Below are 18,714 nucleotides of genomic sequence, written 5' to 3' on the forward strand. Positions count from 1 at the left end.
GTGTGTATATATATATATATATATATATATATATATATATATATATATATATATATATATATATAAATATATGTATGTGTATATATATATATATATATATATATATATATATATATATATATATATATATATAAAAGTCTATTCCATAGCATGGGCAGTCTCTGGGTTATGAACCTGTCCCTCCAGCATGTTCTGTTGATTGTGGTAATGAGGTTGAGGTCTCTGGAGGGTGTGGTGTGGAGGGATTGGGATTTCTTTAGGTGTAGCATTTCTAACAGAGCTGAGTCAGACATGGCTTTGTAAGTCAAGCAGAGATCACCTCTAAGCAGGCAATATGAGACAGAGAATAGTTGGGAGTTTTTTTAGTCTGTCTGTATAGGACAAATGTTTAAGGCCTAGGATCCTCTTTGTGAGGTACTTTTGCGGCCTCCCCAGTTGTTGCAGATATTTAGTGAGATACATGCCAAATGGGTTAATGTACTCAATGATTGGCCTAATGAGGGAAGAGCAGAGGGAGATGATGGCCTCTTTCTTCCTAGATGCAAAACCCCTAGTAATGAGATGTGCCACATAGAAGGATTTTCTGACACAGTGGCAATGTGGTGGTCAAAAGAGAGGTTGTTCTCAACTTGTGTTCCCAGATCTCTTATAATGCCTTCTGTGTTCAGTGAGCTACCATCAATGTGGTAATTCATGGGTACTGGGTTTTTCCCAAAGGGGATGACAACACATTTTTTGCCATTGAGCTTAAGGCCATGGTTCTGACACCAGTCGTTGGTTTCAGTGAGGCCTTTCTGTAGGATGTCAGCATCACTCGGGGAGTTAATAATAGCTCCCAACTTGCAATTGTCTCCTAACTTTGTCAGCCAAAGTCCCTTTTTTGTTGGCCTGGACATCAGAGAAGTAGATACCAAACAGGAGAGGACCCAGGACCGAACCCTGTGGGAATCCACTCATGACTGGTCAGCAGTCTGACTTGGAGTCAGCTACTTTCAAACTGTGGATTCTACCTGTGAGCCAGTTTGTAACCCACTTAGTGATATAGGGGTTGATGCCTAGCTTAGTGAGTTTTTCTATAATTCTTGAGTGGGGAATGGTATCAAAGGTCTTGGCCTGATCAAGGTAGGCTGTATGAACCAACTTGCCTTCATCCACAACTCTGGTGACTGACTCAAAGAAGCTGACCAAGTTGAGCAGGCATGATCTACCCTTCACAAAACCAAACTGTGTGGTATCCAGAGTTTGGAGATTCTCTATATCCTTGTTTATTAGGTCCATGATGATGCATTCCATAGCTTTGCATATCAGACTCGTCAGGCTAATGGAGCGATAGTTCTCAGGGTTTGTAGTCACTCCTCCTTTGTGGTGAGGGATGACTTTAGCAGTGTGCCGTTTGTCAGGGACAAAGCCTGAGGTGAGGTTGTGATTGAACAGGGCACACAGTTGAGGTGCCAGTTCACTCTGTAGTTCACGTAGAACACAGCCAGAGATATTGTCAGGTCCCCTATAAGCTGTATTCTTGGCCTTGGACAGTGCTGTTTTAACTAGTGCAGCAGTAATACTGGGTGCCTGGCAATCTACTGGTATTGTGACTGGTCCCTTGGGGGGGAGGGTAAAGTTGGCAACGAATCTGTCGGCCATTATATTGGCAATATCTGTTGGCTCGGTATAGGAGGTACCATTGTGCAGTAGCTCAGAGCAAATCTGGGTATTGCCGTGGAAATTCTTTACATAACTATAGAAGGCCTTCTGGTTTTCTTTACTATCTGCTGCAATTCTGTATTCATAGCTAGCTTTAGAGGATTTGATGAGGGATCTCAACGTTTTCTTGAGGCTGATAAGGGAGTTTTCCAGTCTTGGGACTTCACCTTATTCTGCATCAGTTTCCTCCTTCTGTTGTAGAATTCGTTTATGGCGGGGGACCACCAGATTGGCTTCCTTTTTTTGGAGGAGAATGTCTTGGTTCTGTTGGGTATGGCGAGATCCATGCATTTGTGTATGTGTTCGTACAGTGCATTGGTGTATGATTCGGCAGTCATGCAACTGATCTTCATTTGCATGTGTGCCGTGAAGTTAGCAACCTCTGTTTTTAGGAGCCCAAAGTTAGCTTTGGAGAAATTTTTAATGGTAGTTACCTTTGTGGGGGGGGGGGGTGGATTTCCAAGATAAATAGTTTGTGGTCAGATCTAACTAGGGAGGTGTTAACTATTGGTGTAGAGCAACGGTCGCCCATGTTAGCAATGACCAGGTCAAGGATGTTGCTACCTCTATTGGAAATGAGAACAAGGTGGTCCAGCCATTGAAATTAATGTGGTCCAGGAAACGTTGGGCAAGTGTAATGGTACATGAGTAGTTTTCCCAGTTAATGGAGGGGTAGTCGAAGTGCTAAGTTTATTGTCTGTGTGCTATATTTCTAATGTAATAGGTTTATTTCTCAGATTGAATTAATGCCATGCGTCCACAATCTATTGATTATATCAGGTTTTCTTTTTAATACAAGAGATTTCTCAGATTAAAGTAACAGTACTACCTGCACAATGTATTTATTATATTCTGTTTTTGTGTTTTGTTTTCTGTTCAATGCAATCAGTTTCTCAGATTGAATTATTCATGCCTACCTGCAGAATGTACTGGTTAGGTCTCATTTCCTGTTTATTCTGGTACAGCTGCATGTGTCAAAAAGGCAGGAATGAGACATTAAGATCCTTTACCATGTATACTGTGGCAAGCTGTCCTTCAGGACACAGACATGGCATCACTGCTGAGCAAAAGATTCCTAAAATGGTGCAGAGCTGAATGAGAAATAAAGCAACTATATTGTAGACAATGAGATTGTCTTGTTGTGATGATCAGTCCTACAGGACTAACATAATCCAGGAGAAATATGATGATATGGCACCCCTCTGAGCTGCACAAGCAAGCAGAAACATGTGAAAGCATGTTTAAAAAGTACAGCTGTTTTAGAACTGAACGATAACAGTAGATGTCCTTCTAGTTACCTTTGCATTACCCAACATGAATCAGTCAGACAAAAGCACAACCTGAGTTTGGGCTCATGGCAAGGCAATCTGAGGATCCTTGCTCATACATCCATCTTTATACCCCTACACATATAAGCTGACGTCATACATCTGGTGTATGAACTAGTGAAGGTGAAGCACAGTAACACAGCCAGACATCAGCAATGACAACCCCATTTGTCAGGAATATTTCAACATTGATTTCAGTCATGACATACTCATATAGTTCAACAATTGTTTAAAAGAGAAAATGAGAAGATAAATTTAAAATCTTTTAGAATGATAATAAGAGAACCAAAACACAAAGAAAGCATGATTGTAAACTTGTATATGCCTCACAGAATAACGTTTATACAGCCCTAGGGTCTCAACAGTGACTGAGATGTGAAAAACATGGGAGCAGATCATGATGTCTGGGCAAGATACTTTCAGATATGAAGAATATCGCTTAATGGTCTTGTTTTTAATTTTAACCAGGTAAATGCACTATAAAAAATGTCACTTTTCAATGATGACTCTTATGCACAATTTGGTTAAAACATCTGACTCAGTCACACAGTTAGCAAATGGGAGATTGAGACAATCAAATTCATAACTACAGGACAACTCTACCATGCAACTGTGACATTTATCTGCAGGAAGAGAAAGGAAATTTCAGCAATATTGAAGGACTTGGAAATTATAAAAAACGAAGACAAGCATAATGTAAAATGCAGGGATACAATTTTAAACAGCCTTAACCAGTATGCCCAACTGAGCATTCTACCTAGGTATATAATTTCGCTAAAATTCTCACTGGAATATTAAGCATCACACAGTCAAACATGTTTAGAAACAAAAATGTAACTTGTGCATTAAACCGGAAACAAATGATTCCTAGTTAAAAATAAAACAATATAAAAATTCATTTAATTCTTGTGTCTATAACCAATAGAGCTTTTAGTATTTGTTTTAATTTTCTTTCCCCCCTCCCCAATCATTGTGCAATCACTGGGCCTTAAGCAACTGTGCATGAACAGTTAGCAGACTGCCTGAAAAAATAAAAAGCAGAAGCAAATAGCAGCACTTTACAATACATAGTAGAAATTGTCAGAGGTGGGAGTTACACACTTATTTAATGACAACATCGTAGGGCTTCACCAATAGGGTCATAACTGTCCATTCAGGAATAAATCCCACTACAATTCCCACCCTAGTAGGTGTCATGTCTAATAATACTGGGACCTTTAAATAACTGTGGCAAAATCCAGGATAAAGCAAAAGCTGCATATACGTCAGGTTTATAAGGCACGTCTGAGGATCAAAACATCACAAAAGTTGTCATTGTGGAAATGTTGTGGGGCATGTGATGTTTTCTGCAGAAGTTGTCAAGCTATAACTTATTACCCATGAGAATGAGCAGGTTATACTACATTGTGTCATGTAACACTCGGTAACAAGCTGAAGTATGTGATTTAAAATGTCTACAGGTTACAAACTGCAGTGTGTTATAAGAACATTACGTAACTCTATATCTTATATACTGCAGGACCACACCCATACTATCATTTTATTGCATGGACTATTTTAGTAACCATAACACTACACTGTGTACACCACTGTGATATAGAGAAAACTGCGTTCACTAGACCATTTCTGCCTCTTCTGAATAAAATGAACACTACACAGCTGTAGTGCTGATATCTTGGCAGCCTGGCACTTATTTGGAGATTGCGTTTGCCATTCTGGGAACATGGATACATGTGGCCAGCATCAGGAGCCTTGTGCTTCTTTTGTGCCTAGCAAGTTGTACCATGTTGTACCAAGTTGTACCATGATGTACCAAGTTGTACCATGTTTTACCAAGTTGTACCATGTTGTACCAAGTTGTACTATGATGTACCAAGTTGTACCATGTTGTACCAAGTTGTACCATGTTGTACCAAGTTGTACCATGATGTACCAAGTTGTACCATGTTGTACCAAGTTGTACCATGATGTACCAAGTTGTACCATGTTGTACCAAGTTGTACCATGTTGTACCAAGTTGTACCATGATGTAGTAAGTTGTACCATGTTGTACCAAGTTGTACCATGATGTCCTGTTCCTGATTTTCTAGTGCTCCCTGCAGGACTGGCTAAAGTATATTATCAGTTTGCTCATGCAGGTCCATGTTTATAAAACTATAAAAGCATCAACTTCTGGTCAGGATGGGAGATATTTATTTATTTATTTGTCCTTTGGTAACTGGGAAAGCCCAAATGAGCTAATGGCCCATTTTTCAGTGGAGGCTTGAAGGGAAAGGTTCCACAATATATTCAAAAATATTTAAACGGTAGTTGATGAGCAATTATATACAAGGAGATCTATAATTTCTCTATTTTTTTGAACATATTTCTTAAATCACAAATGCAATGCTGACATAGGTACACATGAATTAATAGAAAAGAAAACTATTTATCATTGTTTTCGACACAGTATACATTTTTGCTTATCAATTAATTCCAACATTACATAAATTGTTCATTCCCTGCCTTTCTTTAAACCTCGCTCCTCCTCTTGAAGATTTTTCTGTATGTACTGTTCCAGCAAATTCCATTTACTTTTAAGCAATTTGTTCCACTTTTCTAAAGATCCTAACTCCATTTTTTTTCTCTGCTTTACAATGTTCAGTACTTCAGTTTCAGATGGTTCACAGTCTTAGAGTTCCACACTGAATAATCACCTTTCTCGCCAAAAAACGTTATGTAATTAGACAATGCTTAAGGAGAGCTGGGGTTCACAACAGTCTTGTCTTCAAGGGAAGTACGTTCTGGATCTAGTCTGTGATTGTCTCCCCAGTGTTGAGTACATATGTAACTATGTCTATATCTGTAGTAAAATGACTGTGGATGCTTTTAATCTGCCGTTCCTACTACTGTAACAGTTTATCCATAATGCACATTTGGTACAAAAGGACAGAGATAATTAGAGGATGTCAAGACTGGAAGAATGACTAACAAATAATACTCCTGTTGGATGCTCACTGAAAATGCACAAACCTAATTAACATCTATGCTTTTTATTACTAGGGGAGGGGAGGATAAATTTACTGACAGGATACAATCATTTACAAGTATAAAGTAAAACAAGACAATTGAGACTCCGTCAATATGAGGAAAGGGAGGCAAAATAGGTACAGTACTCTCAGGCGACAAATATATCCACATATCCAAATCCTGTGCTCCAGCTCAGGACACAAATATATCCAAACCCTGTGCTCCGGGTCAGGACACAAACACATCCAATCCTGTGCTTATGCTCAGGACACAAATAAATCACTTGTGCTCCAGCTTAGGACACAAATACATCCAACCCTGTGCCCCAGCTCAGGAAACAAATACATCCAACCCAGTGCCCCAGCTCAGGACACAAATACATCTAACCCTGTGCCCCAGCTCAGGACACAAATACATCCAACCCCATGCCCCAGCTCAGGACACAAATACATCCAACCCTGTGCTCCAGCTCAGGACACAAATACATCCAACCCTGTGCCCCAGCTCAGGACACAAATACATCCAACCCTGTGCCCCAGCTCAAGACAGAAAGACATCCAACCCTGTGCCCCAGCTCAGGACACAAATACATCCAACCCCATGCCCCAGCTCAGGACACAAATACATCCAACCCTGTGCCCCAGCTCAGGACACAAACACATCCAACCCTGTGCTTATGCTCAGGACACAAATACATCCAACCCTGTGCTTATGCTCAGGACACAAATACATCCAACCCTGTGCTCTGGCTCAGGACACAAACACATCCAACCCTGTGCTTATGATCAGGACACAAATACATCCAACCCTGTGCTCTGGCTCAGGACACAAACACATCCAACCCTGTGCTTATGCTCAGGACACAAATACATCCACCCCTGTGCTCTGGCTCAGGACACAAACACATCTAACCATGTGCTTATGCTCAGGACACAAATACATCCACCCCTGTGCTCCAGCTCAGGACACAAATACATCCAACCATGTGCCCCAGCTCAGGACACAAATACATCCAACCCTGTGCCCCAGCTCAGGACACAAATACATCCAACCCTTTGCTCTGGCTCAGGACACAAACACATCCAACCCTGTGCTTATGCTCAGGACACAAATATATCCAACCCTGTGCTCTGGCTCAGGACACAAACACATCCAACCCTGTGCTTATGCTCAGGACACAGTACATCCAACCCTGTTCTCTGGCTCAGGACACAAACACATCCACCCCTATGCTTATGCTCAGGACACAAATACATCCACCCCTGTGCCCCAGCTCAGGACACAAATATATCCAACCCTGTGCTCCAGCTTCTCAAAAGGCTTGAATTGTTTGTCGGTGAGATTAAGACAACAGCCAGCCATCACCATGGTTACCTTAATTACGTATCCTATAACAGAAAACATGGGTCACAAATGTCTCTGAAATTCTTAATGTATTTAAGGAATTTTATTCTATATATTTCTGATTTGGTCCTTAATGCCTCCTTATCCAAGGCAAATTATTATTTTGGCAAAGTAACTCTAAGCAAGTTAACAGAGGATCAAAATGCTTCAATCTCATCTCCCATTAGCAAAGAGCAGATAAAGTAGGAATTTGTAAATGCCCTTTTTGTGTAGTCTATGAAAGACAACAATCACCCTATTCAAAACTGTAAAGAAATGTGGTTAAGGACTTCTTGAAGATTTTCAAGCTTTATCCAAGAATTTGTTAGATGGGGAAAACTCCAAAAGAATGTAAGGTTGCCTAACATCTGTGATATGTCTTTATGTCCACCTTTTATACAGCTTTATTTCAGTCCTTAAGAAGGAAAATAAATCCTTTGTATCTACTTTAGACTAGGCTTATTTGATTGCAATACATTTATGCCATACATAAGCAATGATTTATATTGATTTATAGCAGGAAAACAAACCTTTGATAACAATGTTACAACTCCTCAACTGATAATAAATATGATTCGGAAAAGTCAGGCAACCTACTATCTTCAGTTATAATATCAAATAGAATTTTTGTTTCTGATGTCGCCAAGGTTTGGTTACCCAGTCAAATTTGTTCAAACTTTTCAAAATGTATATTCTGACTCACTTGGTGTTTAAACTAGGATAGAGTTGTCCATGTTCTTATATCATATTTATTGTGCATTTAAAGACTCTAGAAGCTCATGTGAGAAGCCTAAATCAGTGTAGATTCTAAATCAGTGAAAAATGCTAGTGATTTGGTCCTCTATGGGTAATCCAGAAAGGTTTATGGAATTATTATTATTATTTTTTTGTACTGGGCAGTTACACCTTCTTTTCAGGCAAACTACTAATTACCAACCTAGACTGACCCTAATGCAGACTTTTACTTTTTTTGCTGCAAGTGAACAGGACGTACAGGAATTCCTCTGGACCCAAATATTTAGCTGAAAATGGAAAAAGCATGCAACTTACTATTCCAAAAGTGTAACTTTTACCTTACTCATGAAAAGGGCTTATTGTTAGATACTCACACAGAATATTGGTAGTGCAAATGTTTATTCTGATGTAGGTTTCTATACATTCCAAGCAACGCTGATTCTCCAGCAATGGGATTCTACTGTAAATTTAAATAGACAAGTCTCTTATTTTATTTTTGCTGGGCTACAAAATAATGTAGTTCCGTGTAGGGTCATGGTTTCAACAACCTCAGTGGAATCAGAGTACCAGACATTGATCATATGCTCACAGTTTTCTTAAAAATACGATAACAAATAACACAATCTATGAAGTGCCATGGAAAGAAATGTTGCTAGCTGGGAAGAGAGCTAGTACCACCATCAGTATATGCAAAGATATTAAGATATTCAAGGGAGGAGGTGGAGAGGGGGTGACAGCATACTCTAAGCAAGCAAAGTGTTATCACATTTCTGTGAAATTTGATTTGTTTAGGCAAGGTCCAGTCATGGAGAAATGAGTTAGTCATCATCATTTTCTGCCAGAGGAATCATCACAATAAAAATTTAAATAATTGTGCTAGGAGATCCTTATCCTGTAAATTCTTGGAGTGACTCTTCAGGAGATGAGAGATTGTCTTTTATGGAATAGCAGGAGTTATTTCAGATTCTCCAGTGTTACTTCTAAAATACAAGCAGTTGTTCAGTTACTGGAAAGATTTGATATTAAATACAGTTTTGTGTTGTGGATAACCACATCTTTTTATTTACCATTTGATGTCCTGAAAAAAGATGAATAAAGAGCTTTGGATACAAGAAAAGACAGTTGAAAGCATTTAACCATACCACGCAACTGTTCAGATTTTTGGCTCATACTTTTGGTGTTTCCTCATAAATTTTTGGTTTTCTGGCAAATAATTGGCAAGTTGTTGCAGATCAAAGCCAGAAAATAATGACAGGCATTTCAGTTACAGACTTCACACCCTTCAGAAAATTAATGCTGATGAAAACCTGCTATTCTATCAACTCTGTAAGTTTATAAATGCAATATATATAAAACAATTGTCCCTATTCTGGGCCTTTGTCACCCATTATTTATAGCTTTTTGGCGATTTCTTGCTCTAAGGGGTTGAGAGGTGTGATTTTGACCCCCAAAAAATTACACTTCAGGATTATATACATTTTCCATCTTATAATTAGAAAGAAAGGTTTATTATTGGAGTTGCATTGTTTTTTTTTTTTTACAAAATCAGATTTAGTGCATTTCTACATGAATTCATCTATGTCAGAAGGATAGGTCATTGGCTATCATAATGACTGATCTAATAGTTTCAGAAATGAATAAATACTACATATGAGGAGAAATTTTAAAATGTTAAATACTGTTTTCCAGCTTCCACTAACAAGACTAATTAAATCAGAGCTGTAGTGTTTCCAAGTTCTGACTGTCTTTTAAAAAAATATGGCTATTAAATGCAACCGTGATGGGAAAACTAATGTTGTTTATTTTCATTTTTATTACAGATGGGATGAAATAAGGATATGCTGTTTGTAAGATTATGAACTCTGACAGACAAACTTTCCATACAATATTTTTCAGTAAAACAACTTTGTCCTCTTCAGAAAATGAGAATTAGTTGTCAGTTTTAGTGAGTCACAACACAAATCTGCCATTTTTGTGCACCTAACATGAAATTAATTATAAAATAGGACATGTCCGTGTGTATGTACAACACCATTACTGATACACAATCATGAATTATAAAAGAAGACACGTCTGGGTGCTTGTACACCACCATTACCAATACACAGACATGAATTATAAAATAAGACATATCTAGGTGTATGTACACTACTGTTATCAATACACAGACATGAATTATGAAATAAGACATGTCTGGGTATATGTACACCCCCATTACCAATACACAGACATGAATTTAGATATGTCTGGGTTTATGTATACCACCATTACCGATACACAGACAAGAATAATAAAATAAGACATGTCTGGGTGTATGTGCACCACCATTAATAATACACAGCCATGAATTATAAAATAAGATATGTCTGGGTGTATGTACACCACCGTTACCGACACAGACATGAATTATAAAATAACACGTCTTGGTGTGTATACATCAATGTTACCTATTCACAGACATGAATTATATAATAAGACATGTTTGGATGCATACACATTAACGTTACCAATACACAGGCATGAATTATTAAATAGTACATGTATGGGTGTATGTACATCACCATTACTGGTACACAGACATGAATTATTGATCTTACACAATGTGAGCATTTAAAAAGGACATTTCTAATTGGGTGGCACAGTGGTGCCATGGTTAACATTGTTGTGTTACAGCAAGAGGTTCTCTGGTTTGATTCTTGGCTGTGGTGCCTTCTGTGCACACATTTCCAAAGACATGCATCTAGAGCATTTCTCCCTAAGCCTCCACTGAAAATAGGCTCTCTCCAAGTTGGACTTTCCCAGTCAACAAATGTTAAATAACTATTTTTAATAATACCATTCTATGAGGGTATTTAATTCTTAAAACTTCTTTACAGTTTGCTTAAATGTCTCTTTTTTAAACTTCAGTTTGAAACTGAATGTGTATTTTCCTTTTTTGTTTCTCTGTGAAATGCTTTATCCACATAAGAATCCCATGGATTACAGTTCTTTTTCTTCTCATTCTCCCCCCAAAAACTTTCCAGAACAGAACCATTCTCTTCCTGAGCCTTCACTCCCAATAAGATCATTAAATTATCCCAAATGCCATACCTGTCCTTTTCTTTTTCTTCTTTGTTCTGAATTTTCACCATAAATTTCATTTAGTCGTTGACATTTTCCTTGCTTTTTCATCTCTCATCACTTTCCCTGCAGTTTTTTTTAACAGTCTCAGCATATAATTTCTTTGCCTGTCAGTCTTCTTTCAAAATAGCTTCCAATTCCTCCAATTGAATTTTGTCCATAATTTCACCCAGTGAAACATCCTTTCTACCCTCTGGCTTGCTCTGCAACAATTTACCCAAAATATCATCTTGCAACCCTCCCAACTTGAGGGTTGCAATAACTCATCTATCACAGTTCTGAATGTTTGCTTCCAATGAATCATGTTTTCTACCAAAGAATTCTGCTGAAACACTGCACAAGTGTTCATCTTTCTACTGTCTTCAATCTTGGATATCCTTGGGTGTTGTTATCTCAGCTGCCAATGCACTATGAATGGAACAAGAACTCTACTAATGTGTAGGAGATGTTCTCCTATGAACTGGTCAAATATGCTCTAGTAGTAAAAATACTACCTTTGGTCTCCACTGAAAAGAGGCTGCTAGCTTAGTGGGACTAACTTGGTCAGCAAAGGCTAAATAAAAAATAATAACTAAATAAATAAATAAAAACATCCAGTCTGACTTCACACAAGTAATACAGGCCTAAATTCTTCAGTACTTCCTGACATGAGATTCTGTGACCACAATGATGACTGTTCAAAGAATGTCATAAAACATTTATACTACTTTTGCATCAAGAAGTCCCTCCCTCACACACACACACGCACACACACACACACACACACACACACACACACACACACACACACACACACACACACACACACACACACACACACTCACATAAACATGCACGAGTAACACACATTGATTTTGATATTCAAAGCAAAAATAATGAAAACTGTTGTCTACTACAGTTGCACTCATGCTAGAAGTTTGCTATACACTTAGTCATGGTCAACTGTTTTAAATCTTCAATATTTATAAACCTCAAAAATCAGCTGGAAACAGCTTCTACTCTTGCTCAGTCTCCAATAAATGAAACTTTCTTCAGTGGCTATTAGATCAGAATCTTCATTCTTTCAAACAACTTCTAAAATACCACTTATGAAACTCTTGGCTCTGTTCATGCTCCATTCCTGGCTGAAATGTATCATTCCTTATCACCATTACAATTCATTATTCTTACTAACCTCTCTTTGCCCTGGTCCCCTTCAGTAATATACATGACATCAACTCTCATTTGATGACCTTTATTAATTTCAAACAAATTAATTACATAATTTCAAATATTAATTATAAGACAATCTTGTAACTATAAGAATCCTTATAACGTACATCAGGGCAGTGCACCCTGCTCACCCAGCCCAAATAATAAGCATCCATACCTCTGCTCACTTATTTTATCAATCATCATCAATAAGCAGCATCTGTACCTCCACTCACTTATTTATGAATCAAGCAACATCCTACAACCCCCTTAACCCCCCAAAATTATTGCATCAACTGAAACGCCAAGAGGGGAAACAGTAGAGGGACAAGCGTACCCCTCTTCTCCAACCGCCAGCCTGAGTAAAACTCGTAACAGCTACACTCCTATAAAACACCTAAGTCCCCCCCTACATCTACCTCACTTCCTCTAAATTCTCCTCACAATTAACCCTTCCCTTTCCAACTAAACAAGCCTATCTCTATTCCCTAAACCTAAATTTCTTCCCTAAAGCATACCCACTTCCACCACATTTACCCTCTATACCCTTACCAAAGATGTCCCTGGATAAATTGATTTGTTCCAAAACCTCATTTCTCAGTTTCTCTTGCCCTCTCTTCCTTTCCATATTCTATATCTATAAACTATAAGTGATACTTTCCAAACACTGCTGCCACTGTCTTAAAAAATTAAGTATACCTAGCAAGAATTGTAAATATGCCACAAACTAAAACAGCAAATAATGTTTTATCTTTTTTACTTCTTCTTACTCAAATATTTTATTTTTTCTCTCCATCTCCATCACTTTAACATAACTGATAATGTATCTTATTAAAATGCTATGCACTTGTGCATCTTAGCTAATGTCCACAACACTGAAAATAATTTATTATGTATAAATAAGGAGCCATCAAACAGAAAAAAGATGGAACAAACCGATGGCTCCAGAGTCAACACAATATAAATTATTTTATTTATCAAACATGGACACTTTCACAGTTAATCTAATTGCTTTATCAGATGTTTAGAAATGTAAGATAAAGGTATATTTATATAGGCAGTATTACATCAATTCCCTTAATTGCCCCTTCCTCCCTATTGAATCCTACTTAAAAACTTAAAGCAACTACACACAGAAATGCATGTTATCACAATCTAATACTATATAAATGCAGTTCATATGAACCATAAAATGCACAAAAAAATCCGAGTATGCAGCTATAAACTTTAAAATGCATAAAACACACACACACACACACACACACACACACACACACACACACGCACGCACGCATGCACGCACGCACACACGCACGCACGCACACACACACACACACACACACACACACTGTAATGCCATCATTAATGCAATATTGTGTTGACTCTGGAGCCATTGGTTTGCTCCATCTTTTTTCTGTTTGCTGGGTCCTTATTTCTACTAAGTGGAACATTTATCTGGAACCTTTGGATACTTTTCTGTGAATTTATTATGTATCTTTCCAAGATGTTTTGTAACTTGGCTTGATAAACTGGACTATTTCTCTATGGGCTTCCACTGAAAATGAGCTCTTATATTCCAGTCAGACATTTCTGGTAAACAAATGTCAATAAATAAATAAAATAAATTGTACTTGTCCTAACTCCCACTAGCCTGATCCTAGTGGATTACCTAGCCCTCTCACCATCTAACCCTAATGAACTAACTAGCTCTATCAAAACCCTAACTCTGTCCATAAACCTGCCAGCTGGTCCCTATCCCTAACCATAGCACAACTACTCCCTCACCCATATGTTCTCAGTCACTCCCTAAACCTAAAACTCCACCCCATCCCCAATCCTAAAGTCCCTGATTGCTCCATAACCTGAAATCTCCCCTTCCCCTCCCTAAGCCTTAAACTCAATTCCCACTTACCACTTCCAAACCCTAAACTCCCATTCTGCTCCCTAAACCTACAGCTTCCACTCCTGATCACTTTGTGAAACCCCAACCTCCTAATGACTGCTGCATTAACCTCATCTGAACATGGCAACTGTGATCTGATGAGGTGCAGCAACTCTTTGCCTTTCCTCCCCATGACTCCCTTGCTAGCCGTAGTCAAACTTAGTCCCCATGGCTGCCTCACTAACCTTACTTGAACTTAGCCACTGTTTTCAGGTGAGGTGAGAAACTCTACTCGTTTTCTATGGCTGCTGCACTAACCTTACTTGAGCTTGAGCACTGTATTCAGGTGAGATGAGGAAGCTCCACTCTCTCCCCATAGTGTGTGTGTGTGTGTGTGTGTGTGTGTGTGTGTGTGTGTGTGTGTGTGTGTGTGTGTGTGTGTGTGTGCCAGGTGTCAGAAACTTTCAAACTGCATTCTAAACAACAATGCTATTAGTATCAAATGCAATGTATATCTAATTGCTTGTAATTAATGCTAGAACATGACAGACTGCCAAATAGTCCTTATTTCTTTAATGAAGGGCAACAATATTAACGTTATAATTTTGTTATAGTCTTACATGCTTGTCTGTTATCTATACATCATACTTCTTTCTAGGTTTACCACAAAGGCATATTGTATTTTCTAACACTATTTTTTTTGGCTTTTTCATTTACTTTTCTCCCTGTTCTTAAAGGCTCTGCATTGCCTTCTTTCTGTGACTTTGTAGCTCCCGAATGTGTACAGCTCTCCAACTTGAAATCAAACACATGTCCACAGACTTTTCTGCACAATAAGGTTATAAACACCCTCTATTTGTATCATCATCAATGGGGTAAAGAATTCTTCCTAATGAAGCCTTCTTTGCTGTCTTGAAAATGATTCAACAGCTGCTATAGGAACTTGGTCTGGAAGGATTCTGCACCTTTATTAGTGGTAGTGTCAATGCAGCTTTCCGTCTGGTTGCAGAGACTCTGTCCACTCATTTTCTCTCCAAATTGTGAGAATGAACATGAACTGCACTCCCCATGATGACCCTATCCCTTTCTCTATTGTTGATCTCACAGTTGCAATCCCTAGTGCCCTCAGGGGTTCTAATGCATTGATAACTTACTCCAACGTATCTGCCATTCAAGAAAGAACAGATAAACAAGCAATGTAGAGTCCTACGATCCAATCAAAAACTCCTATTAGATGTGAGCAAAGCCAATAATTCCACAGGTATATCCCTCTATAGCAACAACATTGCCAAACAATGGAACAACCTTCCCCCAACATTTCAACCACAACCTCCATTCTTCATTCAAATAGACCTTAAAAACCCAACTACAGCATTCATGGTTCTGTAACTGTGACAACCCTGATTAATCTTTTATTCCTTCTACTGCACTATTATCAATTCCCTTTCTCCCAGCACTTTGCTACCACCACTAAAGTATCTCTATCCTTCTCTCCCCCTGTTTTTATTTACCCCACATCCTTGCCAACTTGTATTACATCCTTAGCCTTAAAATCTACCTACTGCTATCTTTGCTCTGTAATTGTGCCAACCCTGATTATTATTTTACACTACCTACTGCTCTTTACCACCCCCCTCTGTCTCAGTATACTGCCACCCCATCCTTACCGCATCCCTCCATCTCAGTATACTGTCACCCCATCCTTATCCCCTCCCTCTCTCTCAGTATAGTGCCACCCCATTTAATCTACCATTTCCATTCTCTCTTTTACTTTCAAAAACCCCTCACCTCACCCTTTATGACAACTTGCTTTACATCTTTGCTTTGTTATTCCCCTGTAACTCTGCATGGCATATTGAGTATGTAACAATTCACTATTTAGAACATACATAAACTGTTCTAAATCAGTAACCAAACACACCATGTAATTGTATTTAGCATTCAGGCCATTAGTGTCTACCATACTGCTTTGCAACATTACTATGCATATCAAAATGTCTCATGTAAACAAAACTGTCAGATATAGTTATATACTGTATTAGGAGCTTTTCTCCCCGGGCCTCCACTGAAAAAGGACCTGTGTCCAGACAGACTTTCCCAGTAAAGAAACGTAGAATAAATAAATAAATAAAATTCTGTCATTGGCGTCTCAGCTAAAGTTCTGGCTACTCAACCCCCATTCCCGTAGTCCTGGCCCTACAATAACCAGCACATACCTTATTGGTCTTCACCTGAAGCAGTTTCTCACTGTTTTCTGTCTTCTTTTCCATTTTTTTATGCATTTTCAGGTCTGTAATTTCTGGTAAAAATGATTGAGGTGGCAGAATTCCATATGAACATCGACTTATGTAAGCAGACCATAATTACCATAATTACACTCTCGATTAGGCCAAGATTAAGCTGCTCAAGGCCTGCATTCAAAGATCAGTCTTTTTTTTTTCTCAAAGTCAACGCAGCAGAATAATCAGCTGTTTTTGTAACAAAGTTAATGTTTCTTGCTTAAGCATCGTAAAGTTATTAGGACCAGTAAACAAAAGCAAAAAGAGAACTGATATGGTACAGCAACAAGTAAAGAAAATGTATGTAAAAAAGTCGTACAGACAGAATATGAAGCACTTTTAGGCATAAGCTAATGTTTCTGGCATGTGGCTGAGAACACTATAATGTTGGGGGGGGGGGGTAAATGATGCCAATACAGTATCAAATGATTTCAGTGAAGCACCTCATCCTCATGTGTTTTATTGCACCCAGCTACCCGACAACTCACATGACTAAAATGTTCCAGTTAATTTATAGCATGATAAAAAAAACTATGAAAGAAAAATGGAACTTTACCAGGTGTATCCCAAGATGACTGGTTTCTGTTTAAATAAGGCGAAGAGAAAAGATATGGGTGTGACAATGACTGAGAGTACCCTAGGCCGAATATTAGTCATATAATTTATCAAAATGAAGAGACAGGCTGTATTAAGATGGATATTTTTTTAACTGAGACCAAGAAAAAAATACAATGGAAATATTTTCATATAAAGAATTATATGCTAAATTATGAAAAATTATATTTTAAATTATATCCTAGTACTTTGTGACACACCTACTTGCATAAGATAGATGTAGACTCAGACTTCACTATTAACAATGAGAGGAAGGAAGATTTCACAGATGCATTAAAGAAAGTTCAGTGATATCTCCAATTTATCACAAAAATATTACATATATACAGATGATTTACTTATAAACATATCCGGGGTATGAGAATCAACTGGTGCTTCATTGTATTGATGCAGAAGACAGAGCATTATTGATTATCAACCAAAGAAAATTATTCATATTAGACAGAAAAATTAACTATAAAGACAATACTATGTAAATACTTTCCAAACTTTCAATGTTAATGCAAATGCAAACATCCATCATTTTCAGCTAAAGGTAAGATTTCACCTATCCATTTAAGGAGGAACAATTATCAGAAAAATAAGGTCCCTGCCAAATGATCATTCTGTATAGCTAACAAATGAATTCCTACTTATTTTAAAATTACAAAGCTTGTTGTTAATATTTTGGTCAAGATTGTCTGTTAAGTAGGATCATCTTAAATTCCTTCGTATACCTTTATACAAGATAATCAAAACAAAAGTCTTGAACTGTCTGACAAGTAACGATGTCAAACTTCCTTGCTAGTAAAGCTAATGCAAAAACTATCATAGAATAGATCAACATTTTATAACTGACTGACTTTTTTATTTCAGAACAGAACTTCACTCAGTAAAAAAAGAATCCCATAAATATTATGGAAAATATTCTGACCATTATATGTCTATTCTCGAATGATGATCCAGTATGCATATTTATGTAGTCATGCCAGACCTTCAGAGGAGCTGTTTTATACCAGCCAATATCACTGCCTTAACCACGTACCGGAATTCTAATATATCTGCATTTGGAGTAGGTGGAGAGAATTTCTATAATTAATAAATATACTGTTAAATATGATCTATATTAAGTAAGCTCTTGTGACATTCTAATGAAACACGAAGTCAATATAGCACAGAAAAGTAGCAACCTTATTTCTTGCATATTACAGTATTTATTAAGCTGTATACTTCCTGAGAAATCTTCTGTATATCTTAAAATGAAAAGCACTTATCTCCAGTTCTAATATTGAAGCACTAACACTAGCAATGCAGATCATTAAACATTCAAAAATTTAGTTCAATAAGTGACCAGGCAATTTTGACTAATTTACAGATACAAGGTGCAGGGATCGATTCTCAGATGGGATAATCGGGCTGCCTTAATATGGCACACAAAGACAGCTTAGTATAAACCTGCAAACCTATGTAAGGCTTATTTATCTCATCAAAA

Source organism: Protopterus annectens, chromosome 7.part0 (assembly GCF_019279795.1).
Source record: "Protopterus annectens isolate FY-2018-M chromosome 7.part0, PAN1.0, whole genome shotgun sequence".
NCBI classification, from domain to species: domain Eukaryota; kingdom Metazoa; phylum Chordata; order Ceratodontiformes; family Protopteridae; genus Protopterus; species Protopterus annectens.